General features: G+C 43.2%; 4 non-coding genes across 4 annotated transcripts; all 4 read right to left on the bottom strand.

Moving 5' to 3' along the window:
• Positions 1–400: 400 nt before the first annotated feature.
• Positions 401–472, bottom strand: trnae-uuc. Its single transcript has one exon. It is a non-coding gene; the product is annotated as a tRNA-Glu (tRNA).
• Positions 473–2,045: 1,573 nt separating this feature from the next.
• Positions 2,046–2,117, bottom strand: trnae-uuc. The gene has a single exon. It is a non-coding gene; the product is annotated as a tRNA-Glu (tRNA).
• A 1,482-nt stretch (positions 2,118–3,599) lies between these two features.
• On the bottom strand, positions 3,600–3,671 carry trnae-uuc. The gene has a single exon. It is a non-coding gene; the product is annotated as a tRNA-Glu (tRNA).
• A 12,698-nt stretch (positions 3,672–16,369) lies between these two features.
• trnae-uuc lies at positions 16,370–16,441 on the bottom strand. Its single transcript has one exon. It is a non-coding gene; the product is annotated as a tRNA-Glu (tRNA).
• Positions 16,442–17,228: the final 787 nt, after the last annotated feature.

Below are 17,228 nucleotides of genomic sequence, written 5' to 3'. Positions count from 1 at the left end.
AGCAGCTCAATCTGGTACAACACTGATCTCCTGTAAGGTAACAACTGATGTTACATTAGATAGATAGACAGATTTCTTCAGCAAGGAATTGTGGGTGTGGAAAAGCACTGCGTTGGCCGGGAATCGAACCCGGGTCAACTGCTTGGAAGGCAGATACGCTAACCACTATACCACCAACGCTGGAAACCGTCTGGGGCAATGAGGAGGGAAAACTCTGCCTCTAGCGGCTCAATCTGGTACAACACTGATCTCCAATAAGGTAACAATTGATGTTACATTAGATAGATAGATAGATAGATAGATAGATAGATAGATAGATAGATAGATAGATAGATAGATAGATAGATAGATACAGACAGATTGATTTCTTCATCAGGGAATTGTGGGCGTGGAAAAGTGTTGCGTTGGCCGGGAATCGAACCCAGGTCAACTGCTTGAAAGGCAGCTATGCTAAACACTATACCACCAACGCTGGAAAACATTTAGAGCAACGAGGAGGGAAAACTCTGCCTCTAGCATCTCAATCTGGTACAACACTGATCTCCAATAAGGTAACAACTGATGTTACATTAGATAGACAGACAGATTTCTTCAGCAAGGAATTGTGGGTGTGGAAAAGCACTGCGTTGGCCGGGAATCGAACTCGAGTCAACTGCTTGGAAGGCAGCTAGGCTAACCACTATACCACCAACGTTGGAAAACGTCTGGAGCAATGAGGAGCGAAAACTCTGCCTCTAGCGGCTCAATCTGGTACAACACTGATCTCCAATAAGGTAACAACTGATGTTACATTAGATAGATAGATAGATAGATAGATAGATAGATAGATAGATAGATAGATAGATAGATAGATAGATAGATAGACAGACAGATCTCACACGGCTCAATCTGATACAACAATGATCTCCAATAAGGTAACAACTGATGTTACATTAGATAGATAGACAGATTTCTTCAGCAAGGAATTGTGGGTGTGGAAAAGCGCTGCGTTGGCCGGGAATTGAACCCGGGTCAACTGCTTGGAAGGCAGCTATGCTAACCACTATACCACCAACGCTGGAAAGCATCTGGAGCCATGAGGAGGGAAAACTCTGCCTCTAGCGGCTCAATCTGGTACAACACTGATCTCCAAAAAGGTAACAACTGATGTTACATTAGATACATAGCTAGATAGCTAGATAGATAGATAGATAGATAGATAGATAGATAGAATTGTGGGTGTGCAAAAGTGTTATGGTGGCTGGGAATCGAACCCGGGTCAACTGCTTGAGACAGCTGCTTGGTTAGCAGCTATGCTAATCACTATACCACCAACACCAGAAAACATCTGGAGCAACGAGGAGGGAAAACTCTGCCTCTAGCGGGTCAATCTGGTACAACACTGATCTCCAATAAGGTAACAATTGATGTTACATTAGATAGATAGATAGATAGATAGATAGATAGATAGATAGATAGATAGATAGATAGATAGATAGATAGATTTCTTCATCAGGGAATTGTGGGTGTGGAAAAGTGTTGCGTTGGCCGGGAATCGAACCCCGGTCAACTGCTTGAAAGGCAGCTATGCTAAACACTATACCACCAACGCTGGAAAACATTTAGAGCAACGAGGAGGGAAAACTCTGCCTCTAGCGGCTCAATCTGGTACAACACTGATCTCCAGTAAGGTAACAACTGATGTTACATTAGATAGATAGACAGATTTCTTCAGCAAGGAATTGTGGGTGTGGAAAAGCACTGCGTTGGCCGGGAATCGAACCCGGGTCAACTGCTTGGAAGGCAGATACGCTAACCACTATACCACCAACGCTGGAAAACGTCTGGAGCAATGAGGAGGGAAAACTCTGCCTCTAGCGGCTCAATCTGGTACAACACTGATCTCCAATAAGGTAACAATTGATGTTACATTAGATAGATAGATAGATAGATAGATAGATAGATAGATAGATAGATAGATAGATAGATAGATAGATAGATAGATAGATAGATAGATACAGACAGATTGATTTCTTCATCAGGGAATTGTGGGCGTGGAAAAGTGTTGCGTTGGCCGGGAATCGAACCCAGGTCAACTGCTTGAAAGGCAGCTATGCTAAACACTATACCACCAACGCTGGAAAACATTTAGAGCAACGAGGAGGGAAAACTCTGCCTCTAGCATCTCAATCTGGTACAACACTGATCTCCAATAAGGTAACAACTGATGTTACATTAGATAGACAGACAGATTTCTTCAGCAAGGAATTGTGGGTGTGGAAAAGCACTGCGTTGGCCGGGAATCGAACTCGAGTCAACTGCTTGGAAGGCAGCTAGGCTAACCACTATACCACCAAAGCTGGAAAGCACCTCGACCGATGAGGAGGGAAACCTCTGCCTCTAGCGGCTCAATCTGGTACAACACTGATCTCCAATAAGGTAACAACTGATGTTACATTAGATAGATAGATAGATAGATAGATAGATAGATAGATAGATAGATAGATAGATAGATAGATACAGACAGATTGATTTCTTCATCAGGGAATTGTGGGCGTGGAAAAGTGTTGCGTTGGCCGGGAATCGAACCCCGGTCAACTGCTTGAAAGGCAGCTATGCTAAACACTATACCACCAACGCTGGAAAACATTTAGATCAACGAGGAGGGAAAACTCTGCCTCTAGCATCTCAATCTGGTACAACACTGATCTCCAATAAGGTAACAACTGATGTTACATTAGATACATAGCTAGATAGCTAGATAGATAGATAGATAGATAGATAGATAGATAGATAGATAGAATTGTGGGTGTGCAAAAGTGTTATGGTGGCTGGGAATCGAACCCGGGTCAACTGCTTGAGACAGCTGCTTGGTTAGCAGCTATGCTAATCACTATACCACCAACACCAGAAAACATCTGGAGCAACGAGGAGGGAAAACTCTGCCTCTAGCGGGTCAATCTGGTACAACACTGATCTCCAATAAGGTAACAATTGATGTTACATTAGATAGATAGATAGATAGATAGATAGATAGATAGATAGATAGATAGATAGATAGATAGATAGATAGATAGATAGATTTCTTCATCAGGGAATTGTGGGTGTGGAAAAGTGTTGCGTTGGCCGGGAATCGAACCCCGGTCAACTGCTTGAAAGGCAGCTATGCTAAACACTATACCACCAACGCTGGAAAACATTTAGAGCAACGAGGAGGGAAAACTCTGCCTCTAGCAGCTCAATCTGGTACAACACTGATCTCCAGTAAGGTAACAACTGATGTTACATTAGATAGATAGACAGATTTCTTCAGCAAGGAATTGTGGGTGTGGAAAAGCACTGCGCTGGCCGGGAATCGAACCCGGGTCAACTGCTTGGAAGGCAGATACGCTAACCACTATACCACCAACGCTGGAAAACGTCTGGAGCAATGAGGAGGGAAAACTCTGCCTCTAGCGGCTCAATCTGGTACAACACTGATCTCCAATAAGGTAACAATTGATGTTACATTAGATAGATAGATAGATAGATAGATAGATAGATAGATAGATAGATAGATAGATAGATAGATACAGACAGATTGATTTCTTCATCAGGGAATTGTGGGCGTGGAAAAGTGTTGCGTTGGCCGGGAATCGAACCCAGGTCAACTGCTTGAAAGGCAGCTATGCTAAACACTATACCACCAACGCTGGAAAACATTTAGAGCAACGAGGAGGGAAAACTCTGCCTCTAGCATCTCAATCTGGTACAACACTGATCTCCAATAAGGTAACAACTGATGTTACATTGGATAGACAGACAGATTTCTTCAGCAAGGAATTGTGGGTGTGGAAAAGCACTGCGTTGGCCGGGAATCGAACTCGAGTCAACTGCTTGGAAGGCAGCTAGGCTAACCACTATACCACCAAAGCTGGAAAGCACCTCGACCGATGAGGAGGGAAACCTCTGCCTCTAGCGGCTCAATCTGGTACAACACTGATCTCCAATAAGGTAACAACTGATGTTACATTAGATAGATAGATAGATAGATAGATAGATAGATAGATAGATAGATAGATAGATAGATAGATAGATACAGACAGATTGATTTCTTCATCAGGGAATTGTGGGCGTGGAAAAGTGTTGCGTTGGCCGGGAATCGAACCCCGGTCAACTGCTTGAAAGGCAGCTATGCTAAACACTATACCACCAACGCTGGAAAACATTTAGATCAACGAGGAGGGAAAACTCTGCCTCTAGCATCTCAATCTGGTACAACACTGATCTCCAATAAGGTAACAACTGATGTTACATTAGATAGATAGATTTCTTCAGCAAGGAATTGTGGGTGTGGAAAAGCACTGCGTTGGCCGGGAATCGAACTCGAGTCAACTGCTTGGAAGGCAGCTAGGCTAACCACTATACCACCAACGCTGGAAAGCACCTGGACCGATGAGGAGGGAAACCTCTGCCTCTAGCGGCTCAATCTGGTACAACACTGATCTCCAATAAGGTAACAACTGATGTTACAGTAGATAGATAGATAGATAGATAGATAGATAGATAGATAGATAGATAGATAGATAGATAGATAGATAGACAGATCTCCGACGGCTCAATCTGACACAACACTGATCTCCAATAAAGTAACAACTGAAGTTACATTAGATAGATTTCTTCAGCAAGGAATTGTGGGTGTGGAAAAGTGCTGCGTTGGCAAAGAATCGAACCCGGGTCAACTGCTTGGAAGGCAGCTATGCTAAACACTATACCACCAACGCTGGAAAGCATCTGGAGCCATGAGGAGGGCAAACTCTGCCTCTAGCGGCTCAATCTGGTACAAGACTGATCTCCAATAAGGTAACAATTGATGTTACATTAGATAGATAGATAGATAGATAGATAGATAGATAGATAGATAGATAGATAGATAGATAGAGACAGATTGATTTCTTCATCAGGGAATTGTGGGTGTGGAAAAGTGTTGCGTTGGCCGGGAATCGAACCCCGGTCAACTGCTTGAAAGGCAGCTATGCTAAACACTATACCACCAACGCTGGAAAACATTTAGAGCAACGAGGAGGGAAAACTCTGCCTCTAGCAGCTCAATCTGGTACAACACTGATCTCCAGTAAGGTAACAACTGATGTTACATTAGATAGATAGACAGATTTCTTCAGCAAGGAATTGTGGGTGTGGAAAAGCACTGCGTTGGCCGGGAATCGAACCCGGGTCAACTGCTTGTTACTGATGTTACATTAGATAGATAGATAGATAGATAGATAGATAGATAGATAGATAGATAGATAGATAGATAGATAGATAGATAGATAGATAGATAGACAGACAGATCTCACACGGCTCAATCTGATACAACACTGATCTCCAATAAGGTAACAACTGATGTTACATTAGATAGATAGACAGATTTCTTCAGCAAGGAATTGTGGGTGTGGAAAAGCGCTGCGTTGGCCGGGAATTGAACCCGGGTCAACTGCTTGGAAGGCAGCTATGCTAACCACTATACCACCAACGCTGGAAAGCATCTGGAGCCATGAGGAGGGAAAACTCTGCCTCTAGCGGCTCAATCTGGTACAACACTGATCTCCAAAAATGTAACAACTGATGTTACATTAGATACATAGCTAGATAGCTAGATAGCTAGATAGATAGATAGATAGATAGATAGATAGATAGATAGAATTGTGGGTGTGCAAAAGTGTTATGGTGGCCGGGAATCGAACCCGGGTCAACTGCTTGAGACAGCTGCTTGGTTAGCAGCTATGCTAATCACTATACCACCAACACCAGAAAACATCTGGAGCAACGAGGAGGGAAAACTCTGCCTCTAGCGGGTCAATCTGGTACAACACTGATCTCCAATAAGGTAACAATTGATGTTACATTAGATAGATAGATAGATAGATAGATAGATAGATAGATAGATAGATAGATAGATAGAATTGTGGGTGTGCAAAAGTGTTATGGTGGCCGGGAATCGAACCCGGGTCAACTGCTTGAGACAGCTGCTTGGTTAGCAGCTATGCTAATCACTATACCACCAACACCAGAAAACATCTGGAGCAACGAGGAGGGAAAACTCTGCCTCTAGCGGGTCAATCTGGTACAACACTGATCTCCAATAAGGTAACAATTGATGTTACATTAGATAGATAGATAGATAGATAGATAGATAGATAGATAGATAGATAGATAGATAGATACAGACAGATTGATTTCTTCATCAGGGAATTGTGGGTGTGGAAAAGTGTTGCGTTGGCCGGGAATCGAACCCCGGTCAACTGCTTGAAAGGCAGCTATGCTAAACACTATACCACCAACGCTGGAAAACATTTAGAGCAACGAGGAGGGAAAACTCTGCCTCTAGCAGCTCAATCTGGTACAACACTGATCTCCAGTAAGGTAACAACTGATGTTACATTAGATAGATAGACAGATTTCTTCAGCAAGGAATTGTGGGTGTGGAAAAGCACTCCGTTGGCCGGGAATCGAACCCGGGTCAACTGCTTGGAAGGCAGATACGCTAACCACTATACCACCAACGCTGGAAAACGTCTGGAGCAATGAGGAGGGAAAACTCTGCCTCTAGCGGCTCAATCTGGTACAACACTGATCTCCAATAAGGTAACAACTGATGTTACATTAGATAGATAGATCGATAGATAGATAGATAGATAGATAGATAGATAGATAGATAGATAGATAGACAGACAGATCTCACACGGCTCAATCTGATACAACACTGATCTCCAATAAGGTAACAACTGATGTTACATTAGATAGATAGACAGATTTCTTCAGCAAGGAATTGTGGGTGTGGAAAAGCGCTGCGTTGGCCGGGAATTGAACCCGGGTCAACTGCTTGGAAGGCAGCTACGCTAACCACTATACCACCAACGCTGGAAAGCATCTGGAGACATGAGGAGGGAAAACTCTGCCTCTAGCGGCTCAATCTGGTACAACACTGATCTCCAAAAAGGTAACAACTGATGTTACATTAGATACATAGCTAGATAGCTAGATAGCTAGATAGCTAGATAGCTAGATAGATAGATAGATAGAATTGTGGGTGTGCAAAAGTGTTATGGTGGCCGGGAATCGACCCCGGGTCAACTGCTTGAGACAGCTGCTTGGTTAGCAGCTATGCTAATCACTATACCACCAACACCAGAAAACATCTGGAGCAACGAGGAGGGAAAACTCTGCCTCTAGCGGGTCAATCTGGTACAACACTGATCTCCAATAAGTTAACAATTGATGTTACATTAGATAGATAGATAGATAGATAGATAGATAGATAGATAGATAGATAGATAGATAGATACAGACAGATTGATTTCTTCATCAGGGAATTGTGGGTGTGGAAAAGTGTTGCGTTGGCCGGGAATCGAACCCCGGTCAACTGCTTGAAAGGCAGCTATGCTAAACACTATACCACCAACGCTGGAAAACATTTAGAGCAACGAGGAGGGAAAACTCTGCCTCTAGCAGCTCAATCTGGTACAACACTGATCTCCAGTAAGGTAACAACTGATGTTACATTAGATAGATAGACAGATTTCTTCAGCAAGGAATTGTGGGTGTGGAAAAGCACTGCGTTGGCCGGGAATCGAACCCGGGTCAACTGCTTGGAAGGCAGATACGCTAACCACTATACCACCAACGCTGGAAAACGTCTGGAGCAATGAGGAGGGAAAACTCTGCCTCTAGCGGCTCAATCTGGTACAACACTGATCTCCAATAAGGTAACAATTGATGTTACATTAGATAGATAGATAGATAGATAGATAGATAGATAGATAGATAGATAGATAGATAGATAGATAGATAGATAGATACAGACAGATTGATTTCTTCATCAGGGAATTGTGGGCGTGGAAAAGTGTTGCGTTGGCCGGGAATCGAACCCCGGTCAACTGCTTGAAAGGCAGCTATGCTAAACACTATACCACCAACGCTGGAAAACATTTAGAGCAACGAGGAGGGAAAACTCTGCCTCTAGCATCTCAATCTGGTACAACACTGATCTCCAATAAGGTAACAACTGATGTTACATTAGATAGATAGACAGATTTCTTCAGCAAGGAATTGTGGGTGTGGAAAAGCACTGCGTTGGCCGGAAATCGAACTCGAGTCAACTGCTTGGAAGGCAGCTAGGCTAACCACTATACCACCAACGCTGGAAAGCACCTGGACCGATGAGGAGGGAAACCTCTGCCTCTAGCGGCTCAATCTGGTACAACACTGATCTCCAATAAGGTAACAACTGATGTTACATTAGATAGATAGATAGATAGATAGATAGATAGATAGATAGATAGATAGATAGATAGATAGACAGATCTCCGACGGCTCAATCTGATACAACACTGATCTCCAATAAAGTAACAACTGAAGTTACATTAGATAGATTTCTTCAGCAAGGAATTGTGGGTGTGGAAAAGTGCTGCGTTGGCAAGGAATCGAACCCGGGTCAACTGCTTGGAAGGCAGCTATGCTAAACACTATACCACCAACGCTGGAAAGCATCTGGAGCCATGAGGAGGGCAAACTCTGCCTCTAGCGGCTCAATCTGGTACAAGACTGATCTCCAATAAGGTAACAATTGATGTTACATTAGATAGATAGATAGATAGATAGATAGATAGATAGATAGACAGATAGACAGATAGATAGATAGATAGATAGATAGATAGATAGATAGATAGATAGATAGATAGATAGATAGATACAGACAGATTGATTTCTTCATCAGGGAATTGTGGGTGTGGAAAAGTGTTGCGTTGGCCGGGAATCGAACCCCGGTCAACTGCTTGAAAGGCAGCTATGCTAAACACTATACCACCAACGCTGGAAAACATTTAGAGCAACGAGGAGGGAAAACTCTGCCTCTAGCAGCTCAATCTGGTACAACACTGATCTCCAATAAGGTAACAACTGATGTTACATTAGATAGATTTCTTCAGCAAGGAATTGTGGGTGTGGAAAAGCGCTGCGTTGGCCGGGAATTGAACCCGGGTCAACTGCTTGGAAGGCAGCTATGCTAACCACTATACCACCAACGCTGGAAAGCATCTGGAGCCATGAGGAGGGAAAACTCTGCCTCTAGCGGCTCAATCTGGTACAACACTGATCTCCAAAAAGGTAACAACTGATGTTACATTAGATACATAGCTAGATAGCTAGATAGCTAGATAGATAGATAGATAGATAGATAGATAGATAGGTACAGACAGATTGATTTCTTCATCAGGGAATTGTGGGTGTGGAAAAGTGTTGCGTTGGCCGGGAATCGAACCCCGGTCAACTGCTTGAAAGGCAGCTATGCTAAACACTATACCACCAACGCTGGAAAACATTTAGAGCAACGAGGAGGGAAAACTCTGCCTCTAGCATCTCAATCTGGTACAACACTGATCTCCAATAAGGTAACAGCTGATGTTACATTAGATAGATAGACAGATTTCTTCAGCAAGGAATTGTGGGTGTGGAAAAGCACTGCGTTGGCCGGGAATCGAACCCGGGTCAACTGCTTGTTACTGATGTTACATTAGATAGATAGATAGATAGATAGATAGATAGATAGATAGATAGATAGATAGATAGATAGATAGATAGACAGACAGATCTCACACGGCTCAATCTGATACAACACTGATCTCCAATAAGGTAACAACTGATGTTACATTAGATAGATAGACAGATTTCTTCAGCAAGGAATTGTGGGTGTGGAAAAGCGCTGCGTTGGCCGGGAATTGAACCCGGGTCAACTGCTTGGAAGGCAGCTATGCTAACCACTATACCACCAACGCTGGAAAGCATCTGGAGCCATGAGGAGGGAAAACTCTGCCTATAGCGGCTCAATCTGGTACAACACTGATCTCCAAAAATGTAACAACTGATGTTACATTAGATACATAGCTAGATAGCTAGATAGATAGATAGATAGATAGATAGATAGATAGATAGATAGATAGATAGATAGATAGAATTGTGGGTGTGCAAAAGTGTTATGGTGGCCGGGAATCGAACCCGGGTCAACTGCTTGAGACAGCTGCTTGGTTAGCAGCTATGCTAATCACTATACCACCAACACCAGAAAACATCTGGAGCAACGAGGAGGGAAAACTCTGCCTCTAGCGGGTCAATCTGGTACAACACTGATCTCCAATAAGGTAACAATTGATGTTACATTAGATAGATAGATAGATAGATAGATAGATAGATAGATAGATAGATAGATAGATAGATAGATAGATAGATAGATAGAATTGTGGGTGTGCAAAAGTGTTATGGTGGCCGGGAATCGAACCCGGGTCAACTGCTTGAGACAGCTGCTTGGTTAGCAGCTATGCTAATCACTATACCACCAACACCAGAAAACATCTGGAGCAACGAGGAGGGAAAACTCTGCCTCTAGCGGGTCAATCTGGTACAACACTGATCTCCAATAAGGTAACAATTGATGTTACATTAGATAGATAGATAGATAGATAGATAGATAGATAGATAGATAGATAGATAGATACAGACAGATTGATTTCTTCATCAGGGAATTGTGGGTGTGGAAAAGTGTTGCGTTGGCCGGGAATCGAACCCCGGTCAACTGCTTGAAAGGCAGCTATGCTAAACACTATACCACCAACGCTGGAAAACATTTAGAGCAACGAGGAGGGAAAACTCTGCCTCTAGCAGCTCAATCTGGTACAACACTGATCTCCAGTAAGGTAACAACTGATGTTACATTAGATAGATAGACAGATTTCTTCAGCAAGGAATTGTGGGTGTGGAAAAGCACTCCGTTGGCCGGGAATCGAACCCGGGTCAACTGCTTGGAAGGCAGATACGCTAACCACTATACCACCAACGCTGGAAAACGTCTGGAGCAATGAGGAGGGAAAACTCTGCCTCTAGCGGCTCAATCTGGTACAACACTGATCTCCAATAAGGTAACAACTGATGTTACATTAGATAGATAGATCGATAGATAGATAGATAGATAGATAGATAGATAGATAGATAGATAGATAGACAGACAGATCTCACACGGCTCAATCTGATACAACACTGATCTCCAATAAGGTAACAACTGATGTTACATTAGATAGATAGACAGATTTCTTCAGCAAGGAATTGTGGGTGTGGAAAAGCGCTGCGTTGGCCGGGAATTGAACCCGGGTCAACTGCTTGGAAGGCAGCTACGCTAACCACTATACCACCAACGCTGGAAAGCATCTGGAGACATGAGGAGGGAAAACTCTGCCTCTAGCGGCTCAATCTGGTACAACACTGATCTCCAAAAAGGTAACAACTGATGTTACATTAGATACATAGCTAGATAGCTAGATAGCTAGATAGCTAGATAGCTAGATAGATAGATAGATAGAATTGTGGATGTGCAAAAGTGTTATGGTGGCCGGGAATCGACCCCGGGTCAACTGCTTGAGACAGCTGCTTGGTTAGCAGCTATGCTAATCACTATACCACCAACACCAGAAAACATCTGGAGCAACGAGGAGGGAAAACTCTGCCTCTAGCGGGTCAATCTGGTACAACACTGATCTCCAATAAGGTAACAATTGATGTTACATTAGATAGATAGATAGATAGATAGATAGATAGATAGATAGATAGATACAGACAGATTGATTTCTTCATCAGGGAATTGTGGGTGTGGAAAAGTGTTGCGTTGGCCGGGAATCGAACCCCGGTCAACTGCTTGAAAGGCAGCTATGCTAAACACTATACCACCAACGCTGGAAAACATTTAGAGCAACGAGGAGGGAAAACTCTGCCTCTAGCAGCTCAATCTGGTACAACACTGATCTCCAGTAAGGTAACAACTGATGTTACATTAGATAGATAGACAGATTTCTTCAGCAAGGAATTGTGGGTGTGGAAAAGCACTGCGTTGGCCGGGAATCGAACCCGGGTCAACTGCTTGGAAGGCAGATACGCTAACCACTATACCACCAACGCTGGAAAACGTCTGGAGCAATGAGGAGGGAAAACTCTGCCTCTAGCGGCTCAATCTGGTACAACACTGATCTCCAATAAGGTAACAATTGATGTTACATTAGATAGATAGATAGATAGATAGATAGATAGATAGATAGATAGATAGATAGATAGATAGATAGATACAGACAGATTGATTTCTTCATCAGGGAATTGTGGGCGTGGAAAAGTGTTGCGTTGGCCGGGAATCGAACCCCGGTCAACTGCTTGAAAGGCAGCTATGCTAAACACTATACCACCAACGCTGGAAAACATTTAGAGCAACGAGGAGGGAAAACTCTGCCTCTAGCATCTCAATCTGGTACAACACTGATCTCCAATAAGGTAACAACTGATGTTACATTAGATAGATAGACAGATTTCTTCAGCAAGGAATTGTGGGTGTGGAAAAGCACTGCGTTGGCCGGGAATCGAACTCGAGTCAACTGCTTGGAAGGCAGCTAGGCTAACCACTATACCACCAACGCTGGAAAGCACCTGGACCGATGAGGAGGGAAACCTCTGCCTCTAGCGGCTCAATCTGGTACAACACTGATCTCCAATAAGGTAACAACTGATGTTACATTAGATAGATAGATAGATAGATAGATAGATAGATAGATAGATAGATAGATAGATAGATAGATAGATAGATAGATAGATAGATAGACAGATCTCCGACGGCTCAATCTGATACAACACTGATCTCCAATAAAGTAACAACTGAAGTTACATTAGATAGATTTCTTCAGCAAGGAATTGTGGGTGTGGAAAAGTGCTGCGTTGGCAAGGAATCGAACCCGGGTCAACTGCTTGGAAGGCAGCTATGCTAAACACTATACCACCAACGCTGGAAAGCATCTGGAGCCATGAGGAGGGCAAACTCTGCCTCTAGCGGCTCAATCTGGTACAAGACTGATCTCCAATAAGGTAACAATTGATGTTACATTAGATAGATAGATAGATAGATAGATAGATAGATAGACAGATAGACAGATAGATAGATAGATAGATAGATAGATAGATAGATAGATAGATAGATAGATAGATAGATAGATACAGACAGATTGATTTCTTCATCAGGGAATTGTGGGTGTGGAAAAGTGTTGCGTTGGCCGGGAATCGAACCCCGGTCAACTGCTTGAAAGGCAGCTATGCTAAACACTATACCACCAACGCTGGAAAACATTTAGAGCAACGAGGAGGGAAAACTCTGCCTCTAGCAGCTCAATCTGGTACAACACTGATCTCCAGTAAGGTAACAACTGATGTTACATTAGATAGATAGACAGATTTCTTCAGCAAGGAATTGTGGGTGTGGAAAAGCACTGCGTTGGCCGGGAATCGAACCCGGGTCAACTGCTTGGAAGGCAGATACGCTAACCACTATACCACCAACGCTGGAAAACGTCTGGAGCAATGAGGAGGGAAAACTCTGCCTCTAGCGGCTCAATCTGGTACAACACTGATCTCCAATAAGGTAACAACTGATGTTACATTAGATAGATAGATAGATAGATAGATAGATAGATAGATAGATAGATAGATAGATAGATAGATAGATAGATAGATAGAGAGACAGACAGATCTCACACGGCTCAATCTGATACAACACTGATCTCCAATAAGGTAACAACTGATGTTACATTAGATAGATAGACAGATTTCTTCAGCAAGGAATTGTGGGTGTGGAAAAGCGCTGCGTTGGCCGGGAATTGAACCCGGGTCAACTGCTTGGAAGGCAGCTATGCTAACCACTATACCACCAACGCTGGAAAGCATCTGGAGCCATGAGGAGGGAAAACTCTGCCTCTAGCGGCTCAATCTGGTACAACACTGATCTCCAAAAAGGTAACAACTGATGTTACATTAGATACATAGCTAGATAGCTAGATAGCTAGATAGATAGATAGATAGATAGATAGATAGATAGGTACAGACAGATTGATTTCTTCATCAGGGAATTGTGGGTGTGGAAAAGTGTTGCGTTGGCCGGGAATCGAACCCCGGTCAACTGCTTGAAAGGCAGCTATGCTAAACACTATACCACCAACGCTGGAAAACATTTAGAGCAACGAGGAGGGAAAACTCTGCCTCTAGCATCTCAATCTGGTACAACACTGATCTCCAATAAGGTAACAGCTGATGTTACATTAGATAGATAGACAGATTTCTTCAGCAAGGAATTGTGGGTGTGGAAAAGCACTGCGTTGGCCGGGAATCGAACCCGGGTCAACTGCTTGGAAGGCAGATACGCTAACCACTATACCACCAACGCTGGAAAACGTCTGGAGCAATGAGGAGGGAAACCTCTGCCTCTAGCGGCTCAATCTGGTACAACACTGATCTCCAATAAGGTAACAACTGATGTTACATTAGATAGATAGATAGATAGATAGATAGATAGATAGATAGATAGATAGATAGATAGATAGAAATGTGGGTGTGCAAAAGTGCTACGTTGGCCAGGAATCGAACCAAGGTCAATTGCTTAGAACAGCTGCTTGATTAGCAGCTATGCTAACCACTATACCACCAACTCCGGAAAACATCTGGAGCAACGAGGACGGAAAACTCTGCCTCTAGCGGCTCAATCTGGTACAACACTGATCTCCAATAAGGTAACAATTGATGTTACATTAGATAGATAGATAGATAGATAGATAGATAGATAGATAGATAGATAGATAGATAGATAGATAGATAGATACAGACAGATTGATTTCTTCATCAGGGAATTGTGGGTGTGGAAAAGTGTTGCGTTGGCCGGGAATCGAACCCCGGTCAACTGCTTGAAAGGCAGCTATGCTAAACACTATACCACCAACGCTGGAAAACATTTAGGTCAACGAGGAGGGAAAACTCTGCCTCTAGCAGCTCAATCTGGTACAACACTGATCTCCAGTAAGGTAACAACTGATGTTACATTAGATAGATTTCTTCAGCAAGGAATTGTGGGTGTGGAAAAGCACTGCGTTGGCCGGGAATCGAACCCGGGTCAACTGCTTGGAACGCAGATACGCTAACCACTATACCACCAACGCTGGAAAACATCTGGAGCAATGAGGAGGGAAAACTCTGCCTCTAGCGGCTCAATCTGGTACAACACTGATCTCCAATAAGGTAACAATTGATGTTACATTAGATAGATAGATAGATAGATAGATAGATAGATAGATAGATAGATAGATAGATAGATAGATAGATAGATACAGACAGATTGATTTCTTCATCAGGGAATTGTGGGCGTGGAAAAGTGTTGCGTTGGCCGGGAATCGAACCCCGGTCAACTGCTTGAAAGGCAGCTATGCTAAACACTATACCACCAACGCTGGAAAACATTTAGAGCAACGAGGAGGGAAAACTCTGCCTCTAGCATCTCAATCTGGTACAACACTGATCTCCAATAAGGTAACAACTGATGTTACATTAGATAGATAGACAGATTTCTTCAGCAAGGAATTGTGGGTGTGGAAAAGCACTGCGTTGGCCGGTAATCGAACTCGAGTCAACTGCTTGGAAGGCAGCTAGGCTAACCACTATACCACCAACGCTGGAAAGCACCTGGACCGATGAGGAGGGAAACCTCTGCCTCTAGCGGCTCAATCTGGTACAACACTGATCTCCAATAAGGTAACAACTGATGTTACATTAGATAGATAGATAGATAGATAGATAGATAGATAGATAGATAGATAGATAGATAGATAGACAGATCTCCGACGGCTCAATCTGATACAACACTGATCTCCAATAAAGTAACAACTGAAGTTACATTAGATAGATTTCTTCAGCAAGGAATTGTGGGTGTGGAAAAGTGCTGCGTTGGCAAGGAATCGAACCCGGGTCAACTGCTTGGAAGGCAGCTATGCTAAACACTATACCACCAACGCTGGAAAGCATCTGGAGCCATGAGGAGGGCAAACTCTGCCTCTAGCGGCTCAATCTGGTACAACACTGATCTCCAATAAGGTAACAACTGATGTTACATTAGATAGATAGATAGATAGATAGATAGATAGATAGATAGATAGATAGATAGATAGACAGACAGATCTCACACGGCTCAATCTGATACAACACTGATCTCCAATAAGGTAACAACTGATGTTACATTAGATAGATAGACAGATTTCTTCAGCAAGGAATTGTGGGTGTGGAAAAGCGCTGCGTTGGCCGGGAATTGAACCCGGGTCAACTGCTTGGAAGGCAGCTATGCTAACCACTATACCACCAACGCTGGAAAGCATCTGGAGCCATGAGGAGGGAAAACTCTGCCTCTAGCGGCTCAATCTGGTACAACACTGATCTCCAATAAGGTAACAACTGATGTTACATTAGATAGATAGACAGATTTCTTCAGCAAGGAATTGTGGGTGTGGAAAAGCGCTGCGTTGGCCGGGAATTGAACCCGGGTCAACTGCTTGAAAGGCAGCTATGCTAAACACTATACCACCAACGCTGGAAAACATTTAGAGCAACGAGGAGGGAAAACTCTGCCTCTAGCAGCTCAATCTGGTACAACACTGATCTCCAGTAAGGTAACAACTGATGTTACATTAGATAGATAGACAGATTTCTTCAGCAAGGAATTGTGGGTGTGGAAAAGCGCTGCGTTGGCCGGGAATCGAACCCGGGTCAACTGCTTGGAAGGCAGCTAGGCTAACCACTATACCACCAACGCTGGAAAGCACCTGGACCGATGAGGAGGGAAACCTCTGCCTCTAGCGGCTCAATCTGGTACAACACTGATCTCCAATAAGGTAACAACTGATGTTACATTAGATAGATAGATAGATAGATAGATAGATAGATAGATAGATAGATAGATAGATAGATAGATAGATAGACAGACAGATCTCAGACGGCTCAATCTGATACAACACTGATCTCCAATAAGGTAAAAACTGATGTTACATTAGATAGATAGACAGATTTCTTCAGCAAGGAATTGTGGGTGTGGAAAAGCGCTGCGTTGGCCGGGAATCGAACCCGGGTCAACTGCTTGGAAGGCAGCTAGGCTAACCACTATACCACCAACGCTGGAAAGCACCTGGACCGATGAGGAGGGAAACCTCTGCCTCTAGCGGCTCAATCTGGTACAACACTGATCTCCAATAAGGTAACAACTGATGTTACATTAGATAGATAGATAGATAGATAGATAGATAGATAGATAGATAGATAGACAGATCTCCGACGGCTCAATCTGATACAACACTGATCTCCAATAAAGTAACAACTGAAGT

This window comes from Pygocentrus nattereri, chromosome 17, assembly GCF_015220715.1.
Source record: "Pygocentrus nattereri isolate fPygNat1 chromosome 17, fPygNat1.pri, whole genome shotgun sequence".
Taxonomy (NCBI): domain Eukaryota; kingdom Metazoa; phylum Chordata; class Actinopteri; order Characiformes; family Serrasalmidae; genus Pygocentrus; species Pygocentrus nattereri.
The sequence above is the reverse complement of the archived record's forward strand: the minus strand, read 5'-3'. Positions and strand labels throughout refer to the sequence as shown.